Genomic DNA, 14398 nt, shown 5'->3' on the forward strand with positions numbered 1-14398 from the left:
TATTGCCCCGCATACTCTCCTTACCTTATCGTGATTCTTCCCACGGTACACATGTACCATCTCGAGGCTTGTTGACAACAATGGTGGAGGCGCCGGGTAAAAAAAAAAAAATAAAAACCTCGGGAGATTTTCTGGGCGGCATGTTTGGAAGGAGTCGTTTACTCCGCCTCAACTCCTGGCCCCTCCCTGTTATCGGCTTTTTTTTTTTTTTTTTTTTTTACCCAAGCTTTACACTAGTTTGCCTTTCTCATAACGTCTTTCCCGCTCAAGCCATCTTTCCCCTCCCGCACGTCCCTCCAACCCTCCCACCAAATCCCGTGCCCGGGGCGCTCCTAACCCTGCCATCATCTCCCAGGACGGAATAAATATGGCGGGGCGGCGGCGGGCCCAGACCCCCGCGAGGCATGGGCGACACGACAGAACTGGCGATCAGGGAAGAAAGAAGAAACTCACAAACCCCCGCCCCCCTTCCACTTCGTTGTGGAAAAAGCGTCCACGATTCGGAGCATCAGCGACAATACAGGCGCCTGAGATCGTCGTTAAAATCGTATTTTATCACGTAGTTTATTTTTTCATTTGGTACTAATGTCCCGTAGACACCGGTATCATTATAGACGGTAATGTTGGCAACGGATAGAAGGGAATACACACACACACACACACAAAAACCTTCGACACCCGAAATGAAATTCTGCGGTCGCTCCTAAACACGGGGCACGGATATTTATTTCTACAGGAATCAATCATGACCTAAATAAAGTTAATGGACCTTCTAAACATTTAAAAGGAATGGTTTCGGTAATTTTTTTTTTTTTTTTTTGAGAATTTGATATCATTATTCGCCACACCGAGATTCTGTGACCTCTGTAATGCGAGACCAGTGTTTCATTGCTGCACCATATCGTTTTTCTGCAGTTTGTACCGTTCACGCTTAGCCTCTAAAGCATTTTCAGTGCTGTTTTTTTTCTGTGGCGTGTCAATCTATATTAATCAACGAGAGAGTTTGTCTGTCTGAAGTTCTGTAGGTCGTGACGCCTAGAGTGGTGAATTTACTTACGAAGATCCTCCAATACGAGCGCGCTTGCTCTTCAAAGCAATGTTTTTCAAAAAATGTCGTAATTCTTTAGTAATATGATACCTTTAAAAAAAAGAGATTTTATAACGTATTTTTTCTACAATCTCTATGGCAACAAACATCGCCTTGTTGAATATGCTTTCACCGTCTCCTGCCAACGGCTAATGCATCGCTGATGGTTTTTTAGTCTCCTTTGCAATGACTTTTGCCGTGTTGATGCCATATTGACTTTAGGTTCTTAATCCAGACTTTCTCTAACCATCTTCGCCGTCATATTGGTTAAAAAATGATAATTTGAAGGTCCTAAAAAAATGAACGTCTTTGGTTTGTATTTATTGCGGTTAATATAATTTATTATATACGTTTTTTTCTTCACTCGAGATGAGGTAGTGGCGTGCCTGCGAGGAGGGGCAGTGTAAGAGTGTTATGCCTGTGGACTGCCGTAGCAAAGCCCGGGTAGCATCATAAAATAGTTCTCAGTGGCATCCCGAAAGCTCGTAAAGGGAACTTTTTTTTTCTCCACCTAGATTTCCCCTTCCCCCCTTTTTTTTTCTCCCTTACCAGTACATTCGCCGCTGTTGTGCTGTGATGCCGTTCCCATTCGAGAGCGAAAATTCGCTGTTGTCTGTGTCGGTGAGGCCGGATGATAGGGTCGACGCTCGCTGGGGCTTCTAGCGCGGTGTCGCCTCTAAGTGCGATGCTGTGGACTGGCGCGCAGTCTTCTCGTCGTGCATAGACCAACTGTGTTTTTTATTTTTTTTTATTTTTTATAGCGGTGACCGTAACATTAGATGGCGGATAAATGAAGATAAAGGAGTAATGCAAGTCCCTCGAGTGCTTTCAAGAACATGTACCAGGTGTTTCTTGCGTAAAAAGTTATTCTGAAAACATGCTTTTTTTTTTTAAATCCAGTTTCACTCTTCTAATAATACAGTTTATAAACTAAATACGGAAACATCCTCAGTACTTTCTAAAATGCTTCACATAAACAGACATCACTCTGATATGGTGAGCAGATTTCAAATCGCCTTGTTTCTAACCGTATATGTGCCCAAGTAGGTGGGTCCTTAAGTATATCAGTAATTATTCCAGTATTAGGCAGTTTAAAGGTTTTTTGAATGATTATTGCAATGGGGATGGTAGATTTGACTTTTTTTTTGTTGACATATGACATTGCTGGTTAAACTGTATGTCATAGATAAACTTCAATAATGGACAAAGTTAGGTGAAAACGGAAAAAAAAAATTAAAACAAGACAACACTAGCAACTATCTCGTCTTAAGCCCACCACGTTGGTCTGTGTTGTTACTTATAATTTTTTATGTTGTTAATTCCTTCCACGTAATTCTCAGTGTGGTTTATCCATTTTACTTTTGACATTGTCTGATTTTGACTTGTTTTCTGGTGTGTGCGTAAGTCGTATTTTATTCCGTTGAGTTTTATCTATGACCTGCAGTGTATCATACAAAGAGGTATGTCAAAACGAACTTTTTTAATCAATTAGGAATTCTTGTCTTGTATTATCTCAGTTTAGTCAGCAGTTAGCCCACCAGTTATGTGTGGGTGACCGCTGACAATATAATCAGTATTTTTTTTTTAAGGAGATAATTTGAAACAAATACACAAAAACTATTAGGACATATGTATAAAATAATCTTTTAAAAACAAAAAAAGGCTTGAACTGTGGGATTATGATTTTCAACATTAATCTCAGCCTGTGTAGTTGGTAGTACAACATATTTTAACACCTCTCCTTCCATCACCAAAAATAATATACTGCCTTCACTGTGATATTGGAAATTTTTCTCGACTTCAAGCGAGTGTATACAACTTCTATATCATCCCCCCCCCCCCCTTCTATTCCGGCATATTTTCAATACAAATTTGCGGCTGTCTCGCTTAAAAAAAAAAAAAACTAGAAAGTCAGGTTTTTAATTTGCGCATAACTTTTTGTTGGTATTCGTTCCTCCCTTCACTCCCTTTTTGGAGAAAAAAAAAAACCTGCATGCTTTGTGGCTGGTCGGGCTTCATTTCGTTTCTCTTTCTCTCCCCCCCCCCCTCTCTCTCTCACTCATCATTTCGTTTCTCTTTCTCTCCCCCCCCCCTCTCTCTCTCTCTCTCACTCATCATCCCCTGTCACGATAGCAGCGCTGCGGAGGGAAGAAAGTGAACTCGTCCGGGATGCGTGATCGCGCAGGGCCTTTGATCTCGGCGGGACGCGCATCGGCTACCAGCGCGTCCTCTGCTACGCTCTCCTCCCGCCCGGCGCGCTGCCTCCGCGCGGCAGACCGCTCCTCCGCTTCGCCCTCCTCCCGCCCCGCGCGCTTACTCCGCGCGGCAGTCCGCTCCTCCGCTTCGCTCTCCTCCCGCCAGGCGCGCTTACTCCGCGCGGCAGTCCGCTCCTCCGCTTCGCCCTCCTCCCTCCCGGCGTGCTGCCTCCGCGCGGCAGACCGCTCCTCCGCTTCGCCCTCCTCCCGCCCCGCGCGCTTACTCCGCGCGGCAGTCCGCTCCTCCGCTTCGCCCTCCTCCCGCCCCGCGCGCTTACTCCGCGCGGCTGTCCGCTCCTCCGCTTCGCCCTCCTCTCGCCCCGCGCGCTTACTCCGCGCGGCAGACCGCTCCTCTGCTTCGCCCTCCTCCCGCCCCGCGCGCTTACTCCGCGCGGCAGTCCGCTCCTCCGCTTCGCCCTCCTCCCGCCCCGCGCGCTTACTCCGCGCGGCAGTCCGCTCCTCCGCTTCGCCCTCCTCCCGCCCCGCGCGCTTACTCCGCGCGGCAGACCGCTCCTCCGCTTCGCCCTCCTCCCGCCCCGCGCGCTTACTCCGTGCGGCAGACCGCTCCTCCGCTCCGCCCTCCTCCCGCCAGGCGCGCTGCTTCCGCGCGGCAGTCCGCTCCTCCGCTTCGCCCTCCTCCCGCCCCGCGCGCTTACTCCGCGCGGCAGTCCGCTCCTCCGCTTCGCCCTCCTCTCGCCCCGCGCGCTTACTCCGCGCGGCAGTCCGCTCCTCCGCTTCGCCCTCCTCCCGCCCCGCGCGCTGACTCCGCGCGGCAGTCCGCTCCTCCGCTTCGCCCTCCTCCCGCCCCGCGCGCTTACTCCGCGCGGCAGTCCGCTCCTCCGCTTCGCCCTCCTCCCGCCCCGCGCGCTTACTCCGCGCGGCAGTCCGCTCCTCCGCTTCGCCCTCCTCCCGCCCCGCGCGCTTACTCCGCGCGGCAGACCGCTCCTCCGCTTCGCCCTCCTCCCGCCAGGCGCGCTGCTTCCGCGCGGCAGTCCGCTCCTCCGCTTCGCCCTCCTCCCGCCCCGCGCGCTTACTCCGCGCGGCAGTCCGCTCCTCCGCTTCGCCCTCCTCCCGCCCCGCGCGCTTACTCCGCGCGGCAGACCGCTCCTCCGCTTCGCCCTCCTCCCGCCAGGCGCGCTGCTTCCGCGCGGCAGTCCGCTCCTCCGCTTCGCCCTCCTCCCGCCCCGCGCGCTTACTCCGCGCGGCAGTCCGCTCCTCCGCTTCGCCCTCCTCCCGCCCCGCGCGCTTACTCCGCGCGGCAGTCCGCTCCTCCGCTTCGCCCTCCTCCTGCCCCGCGCGCTTACTCCGCGCGGCAGACCGCTCCTCCGCTTCGCCCTCCTCCCGCCAGGCGCGCTGCTTCCGCGCGGCAGTCCGCTCCTCCGCTTCGCCCTCCTCCCGCCCCGCGCGCTTACTCCGCGCGGCAGTCCGCTCCTCCGCTTCGCCCTCCTCCCGCCCCGCGCGCTTACTCCGCGCGGCAGTCCGCTCCTCCGCTTCGCCCTCCTCCCGCCCCGCGCGCTTACTCCGCGCGGCAGTCCGCTCCTCCGCTTCGCCCTCCTCCCGCCCCGCGCGCTTACTCCGCGCGGCAGACCGCTCCTCCGCTTCGCCCTCCTCCCGCCAAGTGCGCCGCCACCCGCGCGGCAGACCGCTCCTCCGCGCCCTGGAGTCTGTCTCGCGCTTATATCGTAGGAGGGTTGGGTGAGATGCCAACACCGTTGCCAGATTTCAACCACCCCAGCTAGTAGACGGGGTGCATCTGTGTCGCGTTCTCGCCGGTGCTTCTAAGCGCGGTGTCTCCTCTTGGACTGGCGCTCAGTCTTCTCGTCGTGCACAGGACAACTATGAGAGTTGAGAGGTGACCGTAACATCATATGGCGGAGAAATGATGGTAAAGGTGTAATGGTAGTCTGCCCGGACACACATACGGTGCGCAGAGCTTTTCAAAATTATATTTAAGCACTCTCTACTAGCCTTGCTCCTGAACACAGTCGATAACAGCATTGCCCTGGTCTAGGACGATAAACGAGAAGTTAATAACCCTCTCGTAAAGGAAAGAAAAAAAAGACGGATGTTAGAAGGAAATCTAAAGCACTGTCTTAAGAAATTAAAAAGAAAAAAATCATCTTAAGTGAAGGCGCGGCGTTTACTTCATCTTTCTCCATCCAGAGAAAACTTTCCACTTTCGCATAGAGAAGTTCTTGAAGCTCGGGTCGAGGGCTAGGAGGGGAGAAAAGTTACATTACCGAACCGACTTCTCCCCCACCCTCCTCGTCACTACGGGAAGCCTTCGCAACGATCTGGGCCTACTATTGGGAGGGTGAGAGAGAGAGGGAGGGAAAGAAGGGACGAATGGCGTAGTAACAAAGGAGTGGACTGTCTGTCTCTCTCTCTTTGGGAGTGAAGTTGCTGAAGTGTCGGCGGGGTAGGCCTGGGAGAACTTCCCCTCCCTTCACTGCTGGCGTTCGTCCTCTGTCGGGCCGGCGGAAAGTTCGGCGACAGTGAGGGGGTAGGGGAGGGGGGCTAATGGAGGGTGGACCTCCCTCGGTATTGAACCAGGGACCATGCCCTCCCTCCCCTTTCCATGTCTTTGCTGCTCATCTCAGGGCAGAACTTTCGTAAAACACGAGGGCTTACATCATGAGGTCCGCCCGACGCCAGTGATATCGCTGGCCTCGTTGTTCGTAGTTCGCTGCAAAAAAAATTCTTCTTTTCAAAATCCCTTCTGGCTTAGCGGCCAGTGATCACCCGAGCGAGGTGGCGCAGTGGTTAAGCGCTGGGCCCTCATATCGGGAGGACACTGCTTCGCGACCCGGTGCGGCCATCAGCTGCTAGCACGGTTCCTCGCTACTGTTGTCCATTACTGCTGTCCATTACTCTTGTCCATTACTGTTTTCCATTACTGTTGTGCATTACTCTTGTCCATTACTCTTGTCCATTATTGTTGTCTACTACTGTTGGCTTCAGCAAGCGCCCGTCAGCTATGGCGAGCAAGTAACTTGATACTGAAGCTTTAATGGAAGCTGTGGCCAGTCATTTAGAAATGCAGTATTGAGGGGTACAAACTTTCTTAATGGGGATGAATATGAACGTAAAGTATTTCTAGACAGTTTTTAGGCCATGAAAATTTTCAATCTTTGGCTACGTTAAAACATAGGATATAATTTAATGGAATACCTGAAGTTAACAGTGACTGTCTACTACAAACAGTTTTCCCTGTGAAATCGTTATGGCGTTTAGAATTAAATTATTTTTTTTCTGAATGAATGAAGGTGGCCGCCTGGATTGGTCACCAAACCACGTGCTGAGCTGTAAGCAGGCTATTTAAAAACCGCTCAGGATTGATTCAAAGTGTCTGAATATCGTATAACTGCCGTTGCACTGGTCTCTACAAGATTCGTTCTATGGTTTCGTCTATAACGTGTACTTTTGAACATTAAAAAAATCTAAAATGGGTGTTTTTAAGGACATTTTTAGGTATGAAAAATTGTATACACTGTATTCTCAGGGGTATAGGGATGCGCATGGAGCCATTGTCTTCAATAATCCACCACCTGCTTAAAAGTCCCATAGAGGTGTGTTATCTACGGGAAGACTGCGTGCCATTCCGTTGCGTGGCGCGTAAAGGCGAAGAGGCGTGCAATGTGCGAGTTATATACGCCCTTAGTGCCCGCTGGTTTGTAGAGTTCGAGAGATTTAGCGCCTGGCTGTGGGCTGCATACTTGCCCGCACAGCGCGCGAGAACAGCTGGTTGCATTTCATGGTAGGCGCCGCTGTCGTGGAACATAGTTGTGCGTGGTACACAAGATGTTACGGTTTTATTTTTTTACTTCAATTTCGTTTTTAAAGCATAAGATTCGTGTGTTATTATTTTATTAAGTTAGTTTTTTTAAATTTATATCTCACCAAAATTGTATAATATTGACATGCTGCATTTTTACGATAAAATAATTATTCAGAACATTGAAAAAATAATCGGCGAGCAGTTGTAGTTATAAAGTGATTCAATGAAAGGTGTTCATCCAAACAAAATCTTAGGTACAAACTTCGTAAAAAAAATGTATGACATTTCTTGCATTAAAAAAAAAATGTTATATTACTTTTTAGTGATTTGAATAGGGTTTTGGTTGAATGTTGCTTGATTTCGTAATTAAATTTGTATTTTGGTTCTATATTGTTCATTAACTTGCATTTAGGTGTTATGCTGTATATTGACATGTTTCGTTGTTATTTGGGTTTGATCGAAATTCATCAAATAAGCTCGTCCCTGGTAATAAAGCATTCTCACGCGCTCATGAAAGTACTTGGTTTTTGTTAGACAGGGGTGTTAGGTCACACGGTGGTACATGAGCTGCTCGGCGCGAGCTGTATGGTGGGGGGGGGGGGGGGTGTTGTGATGTTGTTGCAACCTCTAGCGGATACAGCAATATTTTTTTAGCGGGAAGGGGTTCTGAAAAAAAAATTCTGAGATAAATAAACTTAGAATTTTGTGTATTAAAAAAAATAAGTAAACAATTAGAGGTTTGAACTGCTGACATTATCAATCTTAATATGAGTCCCTTCATGTGTATATCTTAATCCAGACATTATGAAAGCTCTACCTTCACAGAAATATCGAAGGTTTTTTTTCCATAACTTCATAACTTCGTGGAGGGTATATATCCGCCAATCCCCCCCCCCCCCCCCTTTTTTTTTGCACGTGCCACATTTTGCAACACTGCGTTATGATGATGTGTGCAACGCTGTGGAGTGATAATCTGTAGAGACCGGAAGAATTCGCGATTTCTATGGCCTATAGGATAGACTCTATGACCCTCTGTGCACTCGGGCAAATTACGTCTGCTCGTTGGCTACTGACACGTGACACCCGTTAACAGGGATGCATGTGATTTCGATACTTCTTTTCTTGAAGGGGTTTTTTTTTTTCATTGGCTCAGTCTTTCAGATAAACTGGGGTAAAATTCACTGAAATAGCAAAAAAGGTCAACATATTTGGATTACAGCCTATCGCGAAACGAATCCGCAAATTTTTGCCAGGTGTCTACCTATCCGTCGACAGTTGCAGGCTGCAGATGTGGCAACCTTGCGGCGTGTCGAGGTGGCAACACAGTCTCGCCATCAGCTGACCGGAGGGGCGGTTTGTTGTCGCGCGGCCGGGGGATAAACAGCGGCCGGGCCGCTCCTTGATTTCCCACGGGATACAAACACCCTCCCCCCCTCCACCCTTACCCGATGAACCTGCCGGTCTCCCGCGGCCTATTCTTCCCCGTCTTCTCGTTCTCTTTATCACGTGCCATCCGGCTTTTCCCCGTTTTCATCGCAGCCTCCCCCCCCCCTCCCCTTACGAGCAGCACAGCGGTGACGGGCTGAACGATTCAGGTGAATCAGTTCCGTGTCGCGATCCGTTCATTTTCGTTCTTTTGGCGCACGACCACCGACAGCGGCGGGTCGGAGGATCATCCGAGGAGACGAGGTGGATCCAATTGGGGGGGGGGGGGGCCACCAGGGGCAAGTGCCCCCCCCCCCCCTCCGAAAAACCAGTTGTCTGCTACATTAATATTGCCGACAAAAATGATTGTTTCTGAAACGAATAAAATATGTTAATATAATTAATGAATTTCTTGTAGAATCATAAAACTGGGTGGTTGGATGTTATGTGTAGTGTGAGTAGATTAAATACAAATTTAGTAATTTTAAGACATTTTTTCTCTGGCTATTCTGAAATCCTAGAGTGCCCCCTCCGAGGTGAACCTCTGGATCCGCCACTGATCCGAGGAGACGGATACATTGGAGCGACTCCGACACGCGGCTGGTCGGCTGGTCGTAGGTGAACAGTCTGCGGCCAGTACAGACACCGAAGTTGGTAGTAGTGCGGGAAGGAGCCGACGTGGAAGTGGTTTCCTCTAGGGTCTCGGGTCTGATTGGGTAGGACCCGTACCTGGTGGTGGTGCTCCGATCGCTTGCAGCAGACTACGAGGGTTCCCCTAGCCCTGATGCGGAGTCGACGTGGTGAGCGACGACACAGCTCCGGTACTGGCCCGGACAGCTGGCAGGGGTTGGATAGGCCTCCACCGGACCACGGGTTCACCGGGTGACTTGAGGCGACCCAGCGTGATTTGGTGGATCGGGGCAGGCACCGGCAGCGCTGATAAGGTCCAAGGGCTAAGCTGCGTGAGATAGGGACACGTGGTGGTGACTATACCTCTCGTCATAGCTGGAGCTCTCAACGACTTTCCCTATTCGCGTGTACGGCGTATTCCGTTGGGGGCCCCGGGCCGGTAGGGCTCACGCTAAGAGGGCCGGAGGAATCCCTTAGACAGTTTACTTTACTCTAACTCCTCCATAGTGAGGATGGTGTAGCGATGGCTACTGTGGTTGCAAGTCGCCGGCCGCAGCCCGCGACAGCGACAATGTCACTTCACGTCGCGCTGTCCCAGAGCGGCGCCAGGTGTGTCGCGGGTCGCAGGTGGCGACTTGGCGCGGGCACTGTCGCTGCCACCGAACAGCCACACACGAGTACTTCCCCCAGCGCGACCGACCGGGTGGTTGGAAGTAAATCAAATTAAAATAAATTAAAATTTTAGAATAAAATTTTTTCTGAAATCTATACTGGGGGATCGAAAATCTTTACTATGGGGAAATTTAAGTTTGGTAAAACATTGGCTTGGCGTAATCTTGCAAGAGGTAATTACTCCTTAAAATTTATCCACCAGGACTATGTTCTGCATGGGGGCGCGGAAGACTACCATACTGGAATACTACCATAATGACAGTATTCCGCCTGGCCTCTTCGAAAAAGGCCATAATTTCAAAGGACGAGACGGAATGCTGCCATATTTTCTTATACACTCTATGAAAAGAGTACAGCGGTATTGCTCTCGAAGTAGTGTATAGAAAACTCGGTAGATAGCGCTGTCAACCCTCTAACTGTTTCTCACGTTAACTTGAAAGCTTACAGATAGCGCTTCTGACGGTGATAGTTGCAATAACAAATCATTTCCAGATCGCGGACGAGAAGAAAGAAATGTTTTTCCAAAACTGGTTTATAGGGAACAACACTGTATTCTTATTACAATGATCTTAAAAAAAAATACATATGATAGTTTTCCATTATGGTACTTTTCCTCCTGTTTTGACGAAGGGACGGAAAAGTAACATAATGGAAGACTGCCATAACAAAAATGGACGAAGGGGAATTCTGCCAACATTTCTTATACATTCCACGGAATTAGGAAAACTGCCTTACTGATAAAATCGTAATGTTAAACTAGCTTCATAGAATTTACATTTTTGCACACTGGAATAATTGAAGATCATTATTTAATGAGTGCAAATCCAACGCAAATATTCAATGGTTTTCTTATGTAAAGTTTTCATTATTAGGGTGATAGAAAACAAAAATCTCAGATATTAAGGTTTTTAATGTCCATATTAAATTAAAGTCTACAAAATGTATATTTAAGATGCTGAAATTTGAGGGAAATATTTCTGTGTAGTGTAGTTTGTTGGCACAGGTCAAGCAGCACAGGCGTTCTAGGGGAGACATAGGCTCGTACATCGAATGTTGGTGGGCTTTACACAGGTTTGCAGTCTTTCACAAATAAACTCTGCTAAGATTTATGTATTTTTTTATATTACGAAATAAAAAATATTACTATGCGTAGCATATTATTCTGCTTCTTTAAAACGAAATATGGCACATGCATTTAAAAATAGGTACCATATAAGCACATAGAACAACAACCAAAAACACATTTACATTAACACAAGACATAGGTACAATGATACATATCAATAACTTTACCACAAAACACGAAACAACACAACACACAGATAAAGATTGATAAAGTTCATAGTAACTAATTGGTTATAATTGGTTACTTGGGTTTTCACAAAAATCTTGAAAAGAAACTAAAATGGTGTTTACAAAATAAATATGTAGATTATAAAAGTTTTAAATAACTTTTTGCGTAAGTTTTTTTACCAATGAATGTTTCTAGATTATTCAAAAATAGTTATAATTTTTTACAAATTTTATAGTTACTAATGGTTTTAAAAGTGTCACAATTATGTAATTGCAAATTGAAATTCTTAATCCAAACCGAGATATTATGTCTAAACCATCAAAAATTGTAATAAAACGTATATAATAAAATGTGTATCACTTATTGAACGTCGAGTAAATAGAAAATTAAAATTATATATATGAATGTAGCATATTTTAAAAAATTTGAAGCCTGAAATTTTAAAATATTAATATAGGAATTTTTTTTCTGCATACTTTCAATTCTATTACAGTTAAAAATAGTTATTTAATTCCAAATTACGACACAATCAGGTACTGGTCTAGAGAAAGTTATAAATTTAATAAGACCTTAGATCTTCAAGTGCAACTACATGTTGGTGAAAAATAAAAACTTGGCATCCAATATAACTGGAAGGTATTAAAAGTGGACACCACGTTTAATGTCAATTCTTACTATGTGATAATTATAATTAATTGAAATAGTTTTTTTTACTAAATGTTATACAATAGATGATATCGTAATTCAGAGACGTGTTAACTTGAAAACCATACAGATGAAATATCTTGCTGAATAGTTTCACAAACTTTTTAATTATTTTTTTCATCAGCATGTTTTATTTATCAATTCTGATTACAATTGGAATATAATTTATTAAATACTAAATAGTAGTTGAGATAAACTACTACTTTGCGGAACACCTAATACCATAAAATTGCATTTGCAAATTTGACTGCAAAGCGTATATTTGTAAGATAATAAAAATAAATATATACTACGCATTGCTTGACGAGGCCTAAAATTGATAACTTTTTTAATAATAAGATTGGGTTGGAAAGTATCAAAAGCTTAGCTCATATTAAAATAAATATAATATTTTATTTATATCTCGATGTTATACTGGTACGCGCGCACATACACACACACACATACACACACACACACACACACAATACTGTGTGTGTTAAAGACGATCTTCCTGATTGAAAACTACGTGGTTTTTCAGAAATAATATTTTTAGGAATAAAATTCATGTGCATATAATAATTTTTTTTTTCCGTCAAAAACGTCTAAAATACTACATAACAAAAGTATTGGTCAATAGTTTGTGACTAAATTTAAGAAAATATTTACCGATAAATGGTTGAACACACAACATCGGTATGCAACTGACTGATACACACTTATATTATATGTACAAAAAAATTAATGTTTGTTGGAGCTTTATTTATAACATGTTGGAATGATAATGCTACAGTTGCTAAAAACTAAAACGCTACAAAACTCCAAAAAATATTTTTGCAAAACTCCGTTCCCCCGGAGAAACCCCCGGAATGGCCACCGCATGGGGAGCCCAAGAAAAGAAACGGGCTCCCCATTTTGAAGCCACCTGGAAGGTTTTTTTCTGTTCCACCCACCGTTTCTTTGGTAGCCTGACTTGTTACAAGGGATTGTATTCCTACCAGAGAAAATGCCACCATTTCGTTTGGGCACTCCGCCTTGGAGGAGCCGGGGCGCGAACCCGGGTCCTACAATTCACAAGTCAGGCGCTCTACCCCAGAACCAGAGTGGCAGAGCGGATACTTGCAGTCTTCTTAACACTGACAATATGTTATTCCACGACTTTACTTTAGTTTCTTGTGTCATTAACACGAGCAGTACGTGCAGTAACATCGAATCTCGGTAACGAACAAATTTATTTATTCTTATGTTCTTCGTTCAGCATGAATGATGTAATTTGTATAACTAGTCTGGCATTTTTTTAGTTCATTTTCTGCAAACAATCTTACAGTCCCGCTGTACAATAATTATATAGAACTAACTATATACTAGTAAAAAATATGTAAACTGTCGATTGTAAACTTATTTCGAAATAAATGTTAGATATTAAAAGAGTGTGTTTAGTTAAAATATGTGTGTGCTTACAAGCATGAAGTTATTGTATAACATTTTATTTATTTGGTTTTAAAGCCACAGAAATGTTAACTTTGTTATATCTCTTTTGGCTTTTTTGTTTTGTTTTTTGTTTTACCGTGCTTAATATGCGCAGCTTATACTGGAAAGCTATTCAAACAACTGTTTGCAAATAGGGATTTTAAAAATCTTATTTTTAAGTACTAAATCAATGAGAGTGTTGGAGATGTCAAATTTAAAAAAAATAGGTAAATTTCATACTGACATCGCCGGAATTTTAGGTAATGATAGTACTGACCTTAAATCGATCAGTTTCTGAAGACTAAGAATTTAGATGGCACTAGGTTTGTGAGATTTGCTTACTTATTTAGAAATATTCACATTATTTGAATACAACTATATTTTATTGGAATTTATAGTACTCCTGGGTACAGAATTCTTGGTAATAGCTTACCTCAGGGTTAAGCAGGAGCATAAATGTTTTATTTCATACAATGAAACCTTCAAAAACTTAATTAAATCATCGGGATTATTACACATGAACTTCTTTGAGTACACAATTACAGAAAGGTTTTATTTAATATTTGTGCACATCGCAGTGACATCGCTATTTATTTATTTGTAATTTGAATTGTAACAAAAATTGGAATTCGGTGTTTTTATTTCGTATGTGTAATATTTCTACGTGTAATAGTATAAAACGTATTATGTTTTAACTTTTACAGTATCAAAAGTTCGTTTAATGGTTGTGTATGTTTATTTTCGTCCAAATAAAATATTTTGTATAAAAAATATCCTACAGCAATAGATTTCTCTTGAGACACAGTTGCCCTTGGTGAGGGGCTTTTTTGTCTCACGGTAAACTTTCTGTAAATTTTAAAGTTGTCTGCTTATTGCATGCATGTAGACCCAAATACCGTATCCAGAGAGGACTTGTCGGTTAACCCCGCGTGCAAAACTCTCGGACTGTGTGCTTTCCCCCCCCCCCTCTTCACGGTTATTTCCACAGGCCCCCTCCCACCTTGCGAACCAATGCCCTCCTCCCTCCAGTCACCAAGCTTGATCCACCACCGCTCATGTCGCTGAGACAGTGGTTCCCAACCCTTTTCAGCTGGCGACCCACC

At 45.2% G+C, this 14398-nt stretch overlaps 1 protein-coding gene across 2 annotated transcripts in view; it reads left to right on the forward strand.

Moving 5' to 3' along the window:
* Nucleotides 1-14398, forward strand: part of LOC134539059 (cysteine-rich motor neuron 1 protein-like) — a 313989-nt gene that overhangs the window by 278175 nt on the left and 21416 nt on the right. The window lies entirely within an intron of this gene.

This window comes from Bacillus rossius, chromosome 14 (assembly GCF_032445375.1).
Source record: "Bacillus rossius redtenbacheri isolate Brsri chromosome 14, Brsri_v3, whole genome shotgun sequence".
Lineage (NCBI taxonomy): Eukaryota > Metazoa > Arthropoda > Insecta > Phasmatodea > Bacillidae > Bacillus > Bacillus rossius.